Source organism: Simochromis diagramma, unplaced genomic scaffold (genome assembly GCF_900408965.1).
Source record: "Simochromis diagramma unplaced genomic scaffold, fSimDia1.1 OVJJ01000402.1, whole genome shotgun sequence".
Taxonomy (NCBI): domain Eukaryota; kingdom Metazoa; phylum Chordata; class Actinopteri; order Cichliformes; family Cichlidae; genus Simochromis; species Simochromis diagramma.
Genome location: NW_024386972.1, coordinates 8,133,586 through 8,146,078, shown reverse-complemented (window position 1 = coordinate 8,146,078; position 12,493 = coordinate 8,133,586). Strand labels below are relative to the sequence as shown.

At 40.1% G+C, this 12,493-nt stretch overlaps 1 protein-coding gene across 1 annotated transcript in view; it reads left to right on the top strand.

Moving 5' to 3' along the window:
• Nucleotides 1-12,493, top strand: part of LOC120738071 (protoheme IX farnesyltransferase, mitochondrial) — a 33,436-nt gene that overhangs the window by 3,636 nt on the left and 17,307 nt on the right. The window lies entirely within an intron of this gene.

The following is a 12,493-nucleotide window of genomic DNA, read 5'->3' as shown; positions in this document are numbered from 1 at the left end:
CAAAAATGCATTGAGCTAACTGTAATGCTATTATTAGTTCCACGCTGAAAGCTTTTTTGAAGGTTTAAACAAAGGGAAGCTAGTGTACTCAGACACTTAGAATGCCTAAAGTAGGGCCTTCTCTTGCTCTCTAATGTTGATGTTGTACATCGGAATTCTCTCTGACTTAATAATATTCACATAATGGGTGACCTCTTCTTCAGCCCTGGGTTGAACTGTGGTTAGTGGTGTTCTTGGCCTATAATTTGACAAAGACCTTGATTACCCTGCAGGTTCATGGCCTTGAAACAGACTCCCCTACCCCCATCCTGGCTTCCTAGCAGTGTGATTCAGTCATGTGTTCACTGTTTTGCAACAGTGAAATGCCAGGAAGTCAACGAGTTTGTAATAACACTGATCATCTTGAACGTAAACTTGCATTGTGCTATTTAGGTGCAGATGTCTATGAATATGAATGTGCAGATGTTTACACGGTTTTGTTGCTGGGACCAGGGCCTGAATAGAGTCAATCAGTCCATTGCTAGGGTTAAAATCATATTGTCTGTGAAACAGAACTGACTCCTCGGTACACCTCACACTAAGCAGGTGTGTAAATATCCTTGAGGTATTTGAAAAATGTCTCCCTCTTTCCACGCCAAATAGTTGAGCCCAGGCCTGCGCTCCTAGACATTCATAGCGTTGAGTGATGCAAGAGGCGGCAGCCACTGTTCGTGCCACGCGAGTCCCTGTATTTGTTTGCCCTCCTTGACATCCGTCCTGTCAATCTTCATTTACTCCACTAACTCGGCCTGAGGTTAGTCTACAACTTGGCTTCATATTTCACTGAAACTGCGGTATTTCCCTTTAGTGCCTCGATCTACTTGCAAATTGAATAAATGTGTGTTAAGACCTGAAAATACATAGAATTAAGGTTTCTATTGTAAAAAAAAAAAATGGAAAAGCAAAGAATAAAAATCACAATTTTGAGGAGCAGCCTAGTATTGTCATTTTTAAACCCTAGACCCGAGTAAATGCAGTTGGATCCACATCACGCCCCCAAAATCAGTCATTTACTTTTAATGAATGAGTCACTTTTTTCTCATTCTACGTTGACACCACAGGTGTATCTCTGGTTGGCTTAATGTTCAGGTAGGACCTCAAGGCACTCAAAGTCTTTTGCATTCAGAACTCCCTGAATTCTTTGTGGCACAGAATCAACAAGGTGCTGGAAACTTTTCCCAGAGATTTGGACGCCTGTTGACATGATAGCATCACACAGCTGCTGCAGATTTGTCAGCTGGGATGATTTGAGCTTTGTGACATGACATATCATACTGCTGGAAACTGCCATCAGAAGATAAAGGGAAGGACATGGTCACCAGCAATAGTCTGGCAGGCGATGGCATTTACACAATCCTCATTTGTGTGCCAAGAAAATATAAATATGCACTATACACTGCCAGTATGAACCACTGAATATTGTAGCAGAAAGGCTCATCAGATCAGGTGAAGTTTTTCCTTACTTCTGCTGAGCTTGTGGCAATTGTAGCTTCAGTTTTCTTTTTCTTATTGACTTACTGATTATTGACGTAGCACCCTTTGCGATATTCTCCTCCTGTAGCCTCTCCTCTTCTCCTTGCTGCTCTTATGCATATATTGCTTGTGACAGGGGTTATTTGAGTTACTGTTACTGTATCTGTGCACCAACAACTATACCACTTTCAAAGTCCCTCATCTCCTTCGTTCTGATGCTTAGCTTGAACTAAAGGCATTGGGTTGCTACCGTGGAATTGGCTGATTACATATTCACATTAACAGGCCACTAATGAAGCTACCAGTTAGCGTACATTAAACATTCAGGCCTATTCATTATTCACACCATGAAAATGCTTTTCAAGTTCAGAGTTCATTCTGTTTTCAATCTCCTTTTGAGCTCCTTTGACTTTAAAGAACCTCTGACTTACTATTCATGTATATTCAAAGGTGGCTCAGGGACTTTGTCTGGTTAACTTCACACAAGAACCTGATGATCAAAAACAGTGGCATCACTGTAGTTGATCCCTCTGTCTTTGTGTGCCACTGCTTGAGTGAGATCGTTGATTTCCCTGCATAATGTTACAGTCCTTAGTCCCATTACTACAGGTTTGCAGAGATGTAGAGGGTGTAGAGATGCATTCAAGGATGACAGGGAAAATTGTCAAGCACTATGTTCAGTGAGTGGAGCAAGAATACCCCTTGTAAGCTTGATGGCTGCACAGGTTCAGGTGGCTGCAGTCCTTTCTTCCTAGGATTCCCTACTGAGTGGCTTCTGACTGATAGATGAGAGGTATGTGGGGTGTATATCTCTGCATGGAAGGATAAAACGGTCTCAGAAGTGTCATGCATTCCAGGTAATTGCTTTTATTGTGGCTTTCAGCTGTTTCAGCATGACCTTGAATGTGCATTCCTTGTATTTACTTCCGCAACACATAGCAGGCAATCTCTTTTTGTCCTTTATTTTGAATGGAAAACACTGCTTCTGACTGCCTTATGATAAACTGATCTCCCAATAGAAAGCTGAATTCCTACCCATCAATCTAATTGGCCAGATAGTCAATTTCTATTAGTCTATTTTTCCTGCAGCATACACTTACAAAAACACAAATAATTGTTGATTTAAACTGATAACTCTTGAATTCAGGAATTTGAAAGAGGCTGATATAAATGTCGTAACACATCTCCCAGTTCATGTTGCCTTATTAATGTGGGAAAAAGTGTCACATGGAAGAACGTATAGCATTTTGGGAATGCTTCACATGGTTTTTGAAGATAAATACACAATGTCGTGTAAGGAGATCCCGGTGGCAATATTACTCCTCTCTGTTTTCACAAATGGCCTTGAGTATTTAAGCCTGAAATCCATCAGTGTTTACTTTGAGCCCAAGACATCCCTTTTTGTGGCTAGATGCTGGGTATGTGAGCCGGATCCCCCACACAAGTTGGATTCATTCTCCTTCTTTATCCCTTGTTCTCTGTGGGCACATTTTGCATGTCATCATAGTCTTAATTGGAAGGAGTTTGAGATGAGCTTATTTTTTCAGACAAATTAACCACCTGTCTTGAAGGGAAGTTGACTTTGAAGTAGGTTGAAAGTCATGCAAGCGGAAACCTTAAAAGGTGATTTAAAAGAAGAAACACTGTCAGAAAAGCAAACCTGTTTAGTGTGGTTTGTGTTCGTTTTCCTCGGCTCGGCTGGTATAAAAAGTATGTGGCCTTCTACAGACAATCCAACAGTTGTTGTTTGTTTTGCTTTGTTTGGAGGAGAATGTAATTATACGCACAGAAGCAGCTGGGATGTTGTTTGTTATATAATTGCCAGCTGCACTGTCACTGCCGTCATACTTTACACCTCTTTCTAAGATGTAACCTCACCTGGCTGCAGTTGAGCTCAACACCTTGGTTATGCATTTGTTATTGATAATCCAGAAAATCAAGGAATGGAGAAGACAAACATCCCATCTTCTGATCTCCTGACTTTAAAAAAATTCTTTTCATCTTAAAAATACTGGGGCTTCACTAATAGTGTGGTTAGCTGTGATCAAAGAACTTTTTTAATATACAAAAAGTAAATCAAACAAAAGCTTGACAGACAAATCAAAGCAGATAGAAACTCTTGTGAAGATCACTTCCGATGGATTCTGCCGATCCGCCCTAATCCCTTAATGTTTCAGCATCTGAAGAAGCACAGCAGTATGACCACAGAGTTGTTGAACCACCTTGAGGGAAGGAGGAAAGTGCCCCGAGGGAGAAAGAAATGCTTTGGCAGAGAGAGCTTGAGTTGAGCTATCAAAAGCAAGGCTGGGTTTTGTCCCACTTGGAAGTGCCCGTAGGGCAAACTGCAATGTTGTGGTTTCTTTTTAAGATGTTACTCTATTTAGGATACTGACGGAAGGGTGTAAGCGCTGGAAGTCACGTAACAATGGCGTTTTGTCGTCTAGAGTTTCCTGCCACAGTCAAAAGGCTTAATGCTGTCATGTCTGTCATACAGTGTGGTCCGAGAGCAAAGGGATGTAATTATTTGACCTTCCAGTTAAAGTAGCTTAGATTTCCAATGAAGTCTGAAAATGAGGAATGCTTCACACAGACTATACTCTGTAAGGAATGACTACCTCAGAGGTTTGCAGCTTCCTCTTGAGCAGAGTGTCTGTGGTGTTTACACTGTAGCTCAGATTAGTTAAAATATGCTTATTGCCGGGGTCACGTAACTCCTGGACCCCACACCGAGAGCAGCAACTGCAGGTGTTCCAGCTGTCATCGGCTTCTAGTCTGGCCACTACTTCAGCTAATTGGATAATTGGGTCAGATGAGAGTTTGAGGCTAGAGCCTAAAATACCGAGGGGTGGTCTGAAGTCCCCGGCAGTGTAAATAATATAACCCGATATGGCCTTTTACTGTCAAATAATTACCGCTCAGCTATTTTGGCAGCATCGTCACTTTGTGTGTTTGTTTTGATGAAAATTCAAGCTGGCTTTCTCTGCGGCTGACTGGTGTCATTTCTGTCTTTGTTAAGAAGGCACAGGGTTTTCGTTTCTGCGCGTCTGCTCTGTGGTGAGCTGTCTGAGGCTGGCACGCACAAGCGAGCCCCCACAAGCCCCCTGCCCATGCACTCCACACACTTGAAGCTACATCCTTCTCTCATGTCCTGTGTAGGCATGCATTATTTACCCTCGCAGCATGCTTCCTTCTCGATGCATCTTGGCCAGCCCTTTTAGAGTAGATTGGTGCATGACTGAACACACGCACAGGCTGTGCAGAGAATCATGTGTTACCAGTGTATATAATACAGCTGTGTATGAATATGTGGTTAAATACGGTCTAAATCACTTTGAGTTGGTCAGAAAGGCTAAAAGAAAACGATATAAATTCCAGTCTATTTCCATTTCCGTGTAGCGGTGTGTTTGGTTTGCTTTTTCCTAAAATTTTTAAAATACAATACTGGTTAAAGGTTTTGAGCCACACCTCATTTCTTTATATTTTCCTTCCAAGGAGCCAGACTTTCTTGGCATTTGTCGTTGTTGTCTTTCTGAAGTTCTTCCAGAAATTTTCTTTGCTGCTCATTTTAGTCCATCCTTGTACCTGACCAATTTTAGAGGATAACACAGTCTGACCAGCATAAAATAGTATTTTTTTTGCACAAACAAGGTGATTCCCAGGGCACTAGATGAACTGCCTTTGAAAGAAGAAATCCTGACAGGGGACCTGAGAGATGAATCTGTCCCGTCAGTTTGATCCGTTACACCAGAACTGGCTTGAAAATCAGTGGCAACTGATGAAACTTATGAAATGATTATTCCAAATTTGAGATTTTTGTTTCAAATTGTCACCTACATCTACAAAAGAGGTCTGTAGAGGCACAGTAGCCATCTGTAACACATAGTAGAGGCTCTGTCATGGTTTGCAGCTTCAATGCAGTGGTGTTGGAAATTTTGTCAAAATTGATGGAATTCTGAGTGCAGAAAAGTACAATCATTTTGATCTGCTGTGCAGTACCATCTGGAAAGTGTCTGCCTGACAACAGCTTCAGCATGGCAGTCTCACTGCCAGTGCAGTAAAAACTGAACCGGATATCAAAACACCATCAGTCGTGGATTGGCCTCCACCTATGCCAGACCTCTCATTATGGAATTAAAGGCAGCCATCATCCAAAGAAGAGCTTTGAATGTCCTTCAAGAAGTCTAGAGAACTATTCCTGAAGGCTGCTTAAAGAAATTATGAGAGTTTAAACTGTTATATGTATTTCCACGCAAGTTTTCAGACGTTTTAAGAAATGGCTGCACCTATTTCCTGTTTTACTATCAAAATATAAAGAAATGGGTAATATGACAGTGCTGAGAGCTTATTCTGATCCTTTTCACGTTTCTAAATGTACCTTTTAATCAGCAGAATAACAGGAATTGATTCTAAATGATCTGTTTACACGATGAAGCGTCGTCATTTTAACCCTCCGTAACAAGCAGAAGCACATGCTTTTAACAATGAAAGAACTCCAACGCAGCCCTCTATTTCAAACGCGTTCTTACATGCAGTCTTATTCTGTAGCTAGCATCTGTGTTTTGTTTGAAGTGGCAGTCATCTTTTTAATCATGTTTATCAAAAGCTTTGGATGTCAGATTGGTATGCTGTCACCTGTAATGTGATCTGAATCCAACCAGGAATTTCCCTTGCTTTATACATATTAGGTCTTGCTTTGTGGTATATCTAATGTAATCCATAATGTATTCTGAGTTTTTGAACTACTCTGATTTAATATTTTCAAGCTGGTCCTGGTTAAAGTCCTGAAATTGCACTTAGTTAAATTCAGATAACCTCAGCATAAAAAAATGCATTTATTACAGTGTATTCACTCAGTGGGTCAGTTTAAAATGCTGGCTCCTAATCTATAATTACATCCATCTTGGAAGTATTTTGCAGAGCATGTAGCTCTTTTCTGTTCATAGTCCAGCTATTGTAGTGTTCAGAAAGCAGTCAGACAAATTACTGTAGTTATGTAAAATCAGTAGATTTGAGTCCCTAAATAAAAACTATCGGGCAGTTCTAAACTTTAGAACAAACTAAAGTTGTCCTCTTGTCCTTTATGTCCCAGTACATTCTTGCATTTTCTTTGAAAGGATCGCTGTAGCCAACATAACTGAACGCTAAGTCTGTGTGTCAGAAGGGCTGTATGCTGTTGTAATACCAGGATTCCAGCTGATACATTGTCCAACTGCCTGCTGGGTATAATGATTGGGGAATTTTTTTTAAATGTAATTTTAAGATATTTGCTAGACATGTTATCAGACTACTCTTGCCATGGGCTATACTTAAATATATAAAAATATCTCAAAATCACACGGTGAGCATTGCTCAAGCAAAGCATATAGTCTGCAGGTGGTCTTTTATTTTGAAAGTTGACCAGATTCTTTTTTTTGTTTTATTGTGCTTCTGTGTCTGACTTCCTGTGCCCTGTGCAGCAAGATGTGACACGTATTTAAAAGAAGAAAAGAAAGCAAGAAAGGCAAAAGTCTCCTATTTTTAAGAAGACAGAATGTGTAGCTGCAAGTGGAATAATCCTAAAACACAGTGTAGCACGTCGGGTGAAATTGCAAGGATTGCTGTTCCATCCCTCCAGTTTCGAGGATTGGAAATAAAAAGCAGCCGAACCTGTTTTTTTCCCAGGGTTACCCTCGGTTGTTAAACTGATTTCTGTCCATTTATTTTTGATATTTACAAGAGGCCTAAACATTTATCCATATATGTAAACATGCAACTGTGGTTCAGTAGGCTCCACTTGGTATAACCTTTATTAGTTTTGCTGTGTCGACACAGAAAAAGCATCGCTCTCCTGTCTGTGCCATGTAGCAGGTTTTATGATGGGTGGATAGACCAAAGGATCTTTCCTCTGTTGACAGTATGACTGAAACAGTGACACACTCAGCTGACGGTCATTAGATCTGCTTGATAGCTTTGGCAATACAGGTGAAGAGGAGCCTTAATCTCTCTCATCCTGTGATGAGTTGTCGTCCTTTTCTGCATCAGCTCAGAATTGTGACTCTGTGTTTATATCGTCATCTGCTAAAAACAACAACGATAATAGTTATACAATAGTTACTGCAGTTGTAGCTTCATTGTATTTATTGTATGGGCTGAATGTTCATTTATTGTCTGTCAAATGATTTAGTTTGTAACATTTTGTTGACTGCTTTTACTAAGTTAGAGGTCAAATGCATTGAGGCTTTTGCTAAGTGTGCATTTTAACAAGAGTGGAAAGACACCCCCCGCAGATAAACCACAGCTGCCATTCGTAAGATCTTGTTTTCCACCAGTGCATTTAAGACAAAAGAGAAAGCTGATCTTTGACATACATACTTTTTGGCTTTTCCTTTCGACGGTCCCCTCCAAGCTGTTAATTCAGCCCGAGAGAAAGAATGAAAATTCCTTTTTAATTGCCTAGCAAGATGGGACCAAAAGGACTAGATGGGTATCTCTGTTAGCGCTGGATTAAAATGAATATTTAACTAGACAGCCCTGTTTAATAGTTAATTTCTTTAAAGCCTTTTGTCTTTGTCAACTGTGGGGTGCCAGTCCATTTCAAACTGTACAAATGGATCTCTTGTAGCCTCAGATGGGAAACAGATGCTATCCTCTGATAAAGTCACGAAGGCTAAATCCATCTATTATATGCCCCAGAGATAATGAACGAGATCAGGCACCAGCATATACTGCTGCCAGGCTAAGTATTTGTTAAGCTTAGATACAAGGATTGATAAAATTCTAGTGTCTAATGTCCACGGTTTGTTTGTGAGTTTGTTCCTTTCTTTTAGAAGAATTTGCCAGCGTTGCAGATCCAACAGTACCTTTTATTCAAAAGCTTAACTTGACTGCGTTGTGTGCGTGTGGCCAAGAAGTTGTCTGTGTTAATTACAAAAGCCTAATATACTCAGTGTTTCTCATTTTAAAGTTACATTTAGCCGGAAGCTTTAAAAATGTAAGTTATTTATGATGTGGCTGTTACATTTTCTGTTCTTCTTGTGTATCTTTCATCTGCTGTAGAGAGAATTAATTGGTAAGTAGGCAAACCAAACTTAATGAAGTAAATGAACTGTAGGAAAGGTTCATTTATAAGGGCTTTGGCAGGCAACAGCCTTACTCTAATGAAGCACTTGTGGGGTGTTAATCTTAGGTGCTTTTCTATTGATGTGAATCCCTAAAAAACTACATTTTTGAGTCAGTTGAAAGCTGCCTCATTAAAGGAGATCAGTGCAAGAGTGAATTTAAAGAAGTACTGAAGGCAGCTAAAGAAATCTCTTTGTTGGTATCAGGTTTCTTCAAGTTGTCTGTTTTGTTTTGTTTTCATGCTTGAATCAAATACAACTTAATTCAGTATTAAAAACCAAAACTTTATATTTATCTGGTTGACAGACCGGTGAGTTTACATATTGGTCAGGCATTTGTCATCCATCCCTAAACAATTCACAAGTCAATAGTTAATTTTGTCATTTTATGGGCACTTTTCCATTTTCACAAGAATTTCTCTGCCCAGAGTATTGATCAAATTTTAGTTAAATGACTTCTTAATGGGTTTAATTCTCATGAGTTTCTACATCACAGTTAAACTTCAGAGTAAAACTTACAAACATACACTGATATATAATGTATTTCACTTCTTCACTTCCTCTTGTGAACAACCTATGAAAGAAAAAGATTCTTAGCAGACGCGACAACAAGTGTGATCTGGCCTTTTGTCCAGATCACACTTGGGTGATGCACAAACACTCACGTCTGAAGAGCTTTCAGTGCCACAGCCTGTTAGTTTAAACACACGTCTCCACAATAGTTGACTTCACTCCACGGGATAACTGATGGGCAGGTGGAGCACCTCCTCTCCACCTTCCTGATTATCCTTTAGTTTTGAACAAAACACTGTGATTATGGGCTTCAATGACCAACATGGCAAGATGCCGACACAGACAGACCCACACGCAAACACACACCTCAACACCGTCTGGCACCAATGAGCCTTTTTCCACTCCTCACGCACACACACATACTTTTGGATTCATTTAGCAGTGACAGACCTAACACGAGAGTAAATATTTTTAACACCAACTGTAACACTCCATCTGTTGTGTTTAATTTCTCAGTTGCTATTAATGCTTGCAGTTGAGAGAGGGTTTTTTTTTTTTGCAGATCGTAGTATCTGTGGTATCTGAAAAGAAGAAACTGAAAGAAGCCCTTGAGATCTGTTTATTGTGTCGGTGCTACTACAGATAGTGTCATGTGCATTCATAAAAATCAAAAACCACACCTGATTTGTAGAGGTCTTATATGTCTGCTATACGAGACCATTCCTCTGTTTCACCACACTGAAATAGATTGAGGACAGTCCTGGCGGGCTCCTCATTTTTAGAAATGACCCTCTCTGCATTGCTGAACATTTGCAAGTTGGAGGCCAGAGAGTTGCATGCCTATTTATTGAATGTAATGTCACTCGGAGACAACTATCCCCAGCCCAAGTGTTTTTTGTTAAGCTGAGCTCAAAATTACCCATTCTGGCATGAACCAAGTGAAAGTATCATGACAGAAAAAGCGATGGCTTTGCAATGATGTGGAACGTCTTTTGTGAGGCTAATGTTAGTCAGATGAGAACATACTGTGTGGTGATATGTACTGCAGCACTTTCAAAACTGTGACAGAGAAGTGAATAATAAATTTGATGGAATGACCTGCTGTTTTCAGTTGGGTTTTTGTTCTTCTTTCTTTTCCTTACTGTGTTTAGTTGCTGGAGGGATAATTGAACATGTGGATATAAAGACAACTCCAAAGCTCACTGATATTTATGCTCTTTATATTAATATGTTACAGGCTTTTGGTCTTATTTAGACATAAGGCAGAGAAATAATTCTTTAAAAAACTGCTTTGTGCATGATTGTTTCTGGTTTTACAGCTAAGAAAAAAAGAATTGTTGTTTTGGAAGGCTAATTAAAGTAAGGAGTCTGGGAAACGCATATTTAGAGTATCTGTTTTCTTAATACATCACATTTATGTATTTGTGTGTTCTATTTTTTCACCTTTAAATGCAAGTTTTCCCTCTCTATTTGAACGTAACTTAGCCAAAGGCAAGTAGGAACACTCTTTGTAATGCTGAGATCCATGGATAATTAACAAAAGCAGCCCTGTTTATGGCGTGCCCGTGAGCCAACACTGCATGCTAATTTGATTCAAACCGAGAAGCTTTTGGGGCAAGGGCATCGTTGCTGGAAAACAAAATGGTTCCCAACATGCACCAAGATTTTCCCCTATGCTTAGGGTGTTGTCTTACATTCTCCAGCTTTTTTGCATTTTTCTCTAAATGCGATGAAGAGTGCAATTTTTTTTTCCTTTTTAAATGCCACTCGGAGGGTTCAATTTCCAGCCATTTTCACAAAGAGACATTTATTATATTTAATCTTAAGATAAACGAAGCTGTGCCATGCAGATTGACACCGAAAGATAGCCAAGTCATCTCAGACAGGGTCTACAAAACCCTGAGTTGAGCCACGTTGGACCGTTTCCTATACAGCTGTTGCTCTGCTTCTCACTGTCGGCAAAGAAACTATTGCATTTATTGGAGAAAAGTCCTCAGAGATCGTTTTGCTTTGCTGTTGCATAGTGCACTCTGTCTGCTAAGCATTATGAAGACGTCGCATTATTATCAGGAACCCCAGATATAGACTAGCTGTCTTTTATTACTATTCTGTAGTTTGAATAATTGTTTTGTGTGCTTTCAGCTCCTGCACATATTTGAAATTTAAAAAGGTCTCATGCCCGGTCTACAATGACTGTTATTCTGGCCATATTCACCCAAAGTCTTCAGTACTTCATTATGTAATCACAAAGGATAAACTGAACAGCTGAAAAATGCCACAGCTGATATTTTGCATATAAAAAGGTTGTTTTATGTGATCGTGGTTGCCCTTTTAGTTTTGCTCATAATGGTCTCATTTAAAAGCAGAAATATCCTCCAGGTCTACTTTGTCATTACAGTTATTACCATGCTAAAACTTAACAAAATATGGGGCAAGAAACAAAAGAGAAAAAGATCTGATAATTTGGAAAGCCTTTGAGTACATAAACTTCATTAGCGCTTGTGTATACTTTTAAATCCATGGATATTGACAATGTTATACAATCACTCACCACTTCTTGCTTACTTACTGCTGGGATGGAGCTACTTTTGCCTTGAAACTGTCTTAATTTTAGCACAGACCCAACAAGGTGCAGCAAACTTTCTCCAGAGAATTGTGTTCCTATTGATATGATGGCATCCCGCAGTTGCTACAGATGTTTTGGATGCACAGATCTCCTGTTCCACTGCATCCCAAAGTTCGATTGAGATCTGGTGGCTCTGGAGGTCATTTGAGTACAGTGAACTCGTCATGTTCAAGAAACCAGTTTGACATGATTTGAGCTTGGTGCATTATCCTGCTGGAGACTGTTATTCCAGTACGTATGCTGTGATCGTAAAGGGATGGACGCGATCAGTAACAATACTATGGTGTTTAAATGCTACTCAGCTGGTACTAAGGAGCTTAAAGCATTTAAGGAAAATATCCCACATGCCATTAAACCTCCAACACCAGCCTGAACCATTGATAAAAGCTAGATGGGTCCATGCTTTCATGTTGTTTACACCAAATTCTCACCCTGACGTCTGAATGTCACCGCAGAAGTCATCAGACCAGGCAGTGCTTTCCTATTGTTCAGTTCTGGTAAGCCTGTGCAAATCGTGGCCTCAATTTCCTGTTCTTCGCTGGCAGGGGTGGTGCCTGCTGTGGTCTTCTGCTGCTGTAGCCGATCTGCTCCAAGGAAACAAGTGGTTGTTTGAGTGTCTGTTGCCTTCCTATCAGCTTGAAACAGTTTAGCCAATCTCCTCTGAGCTCCGGCATCCACAATGCATTTTCACGTTTTTACTGACAATGGTCTGCACACCTTGAGCGTGTTTGCGAGGGACAAAATG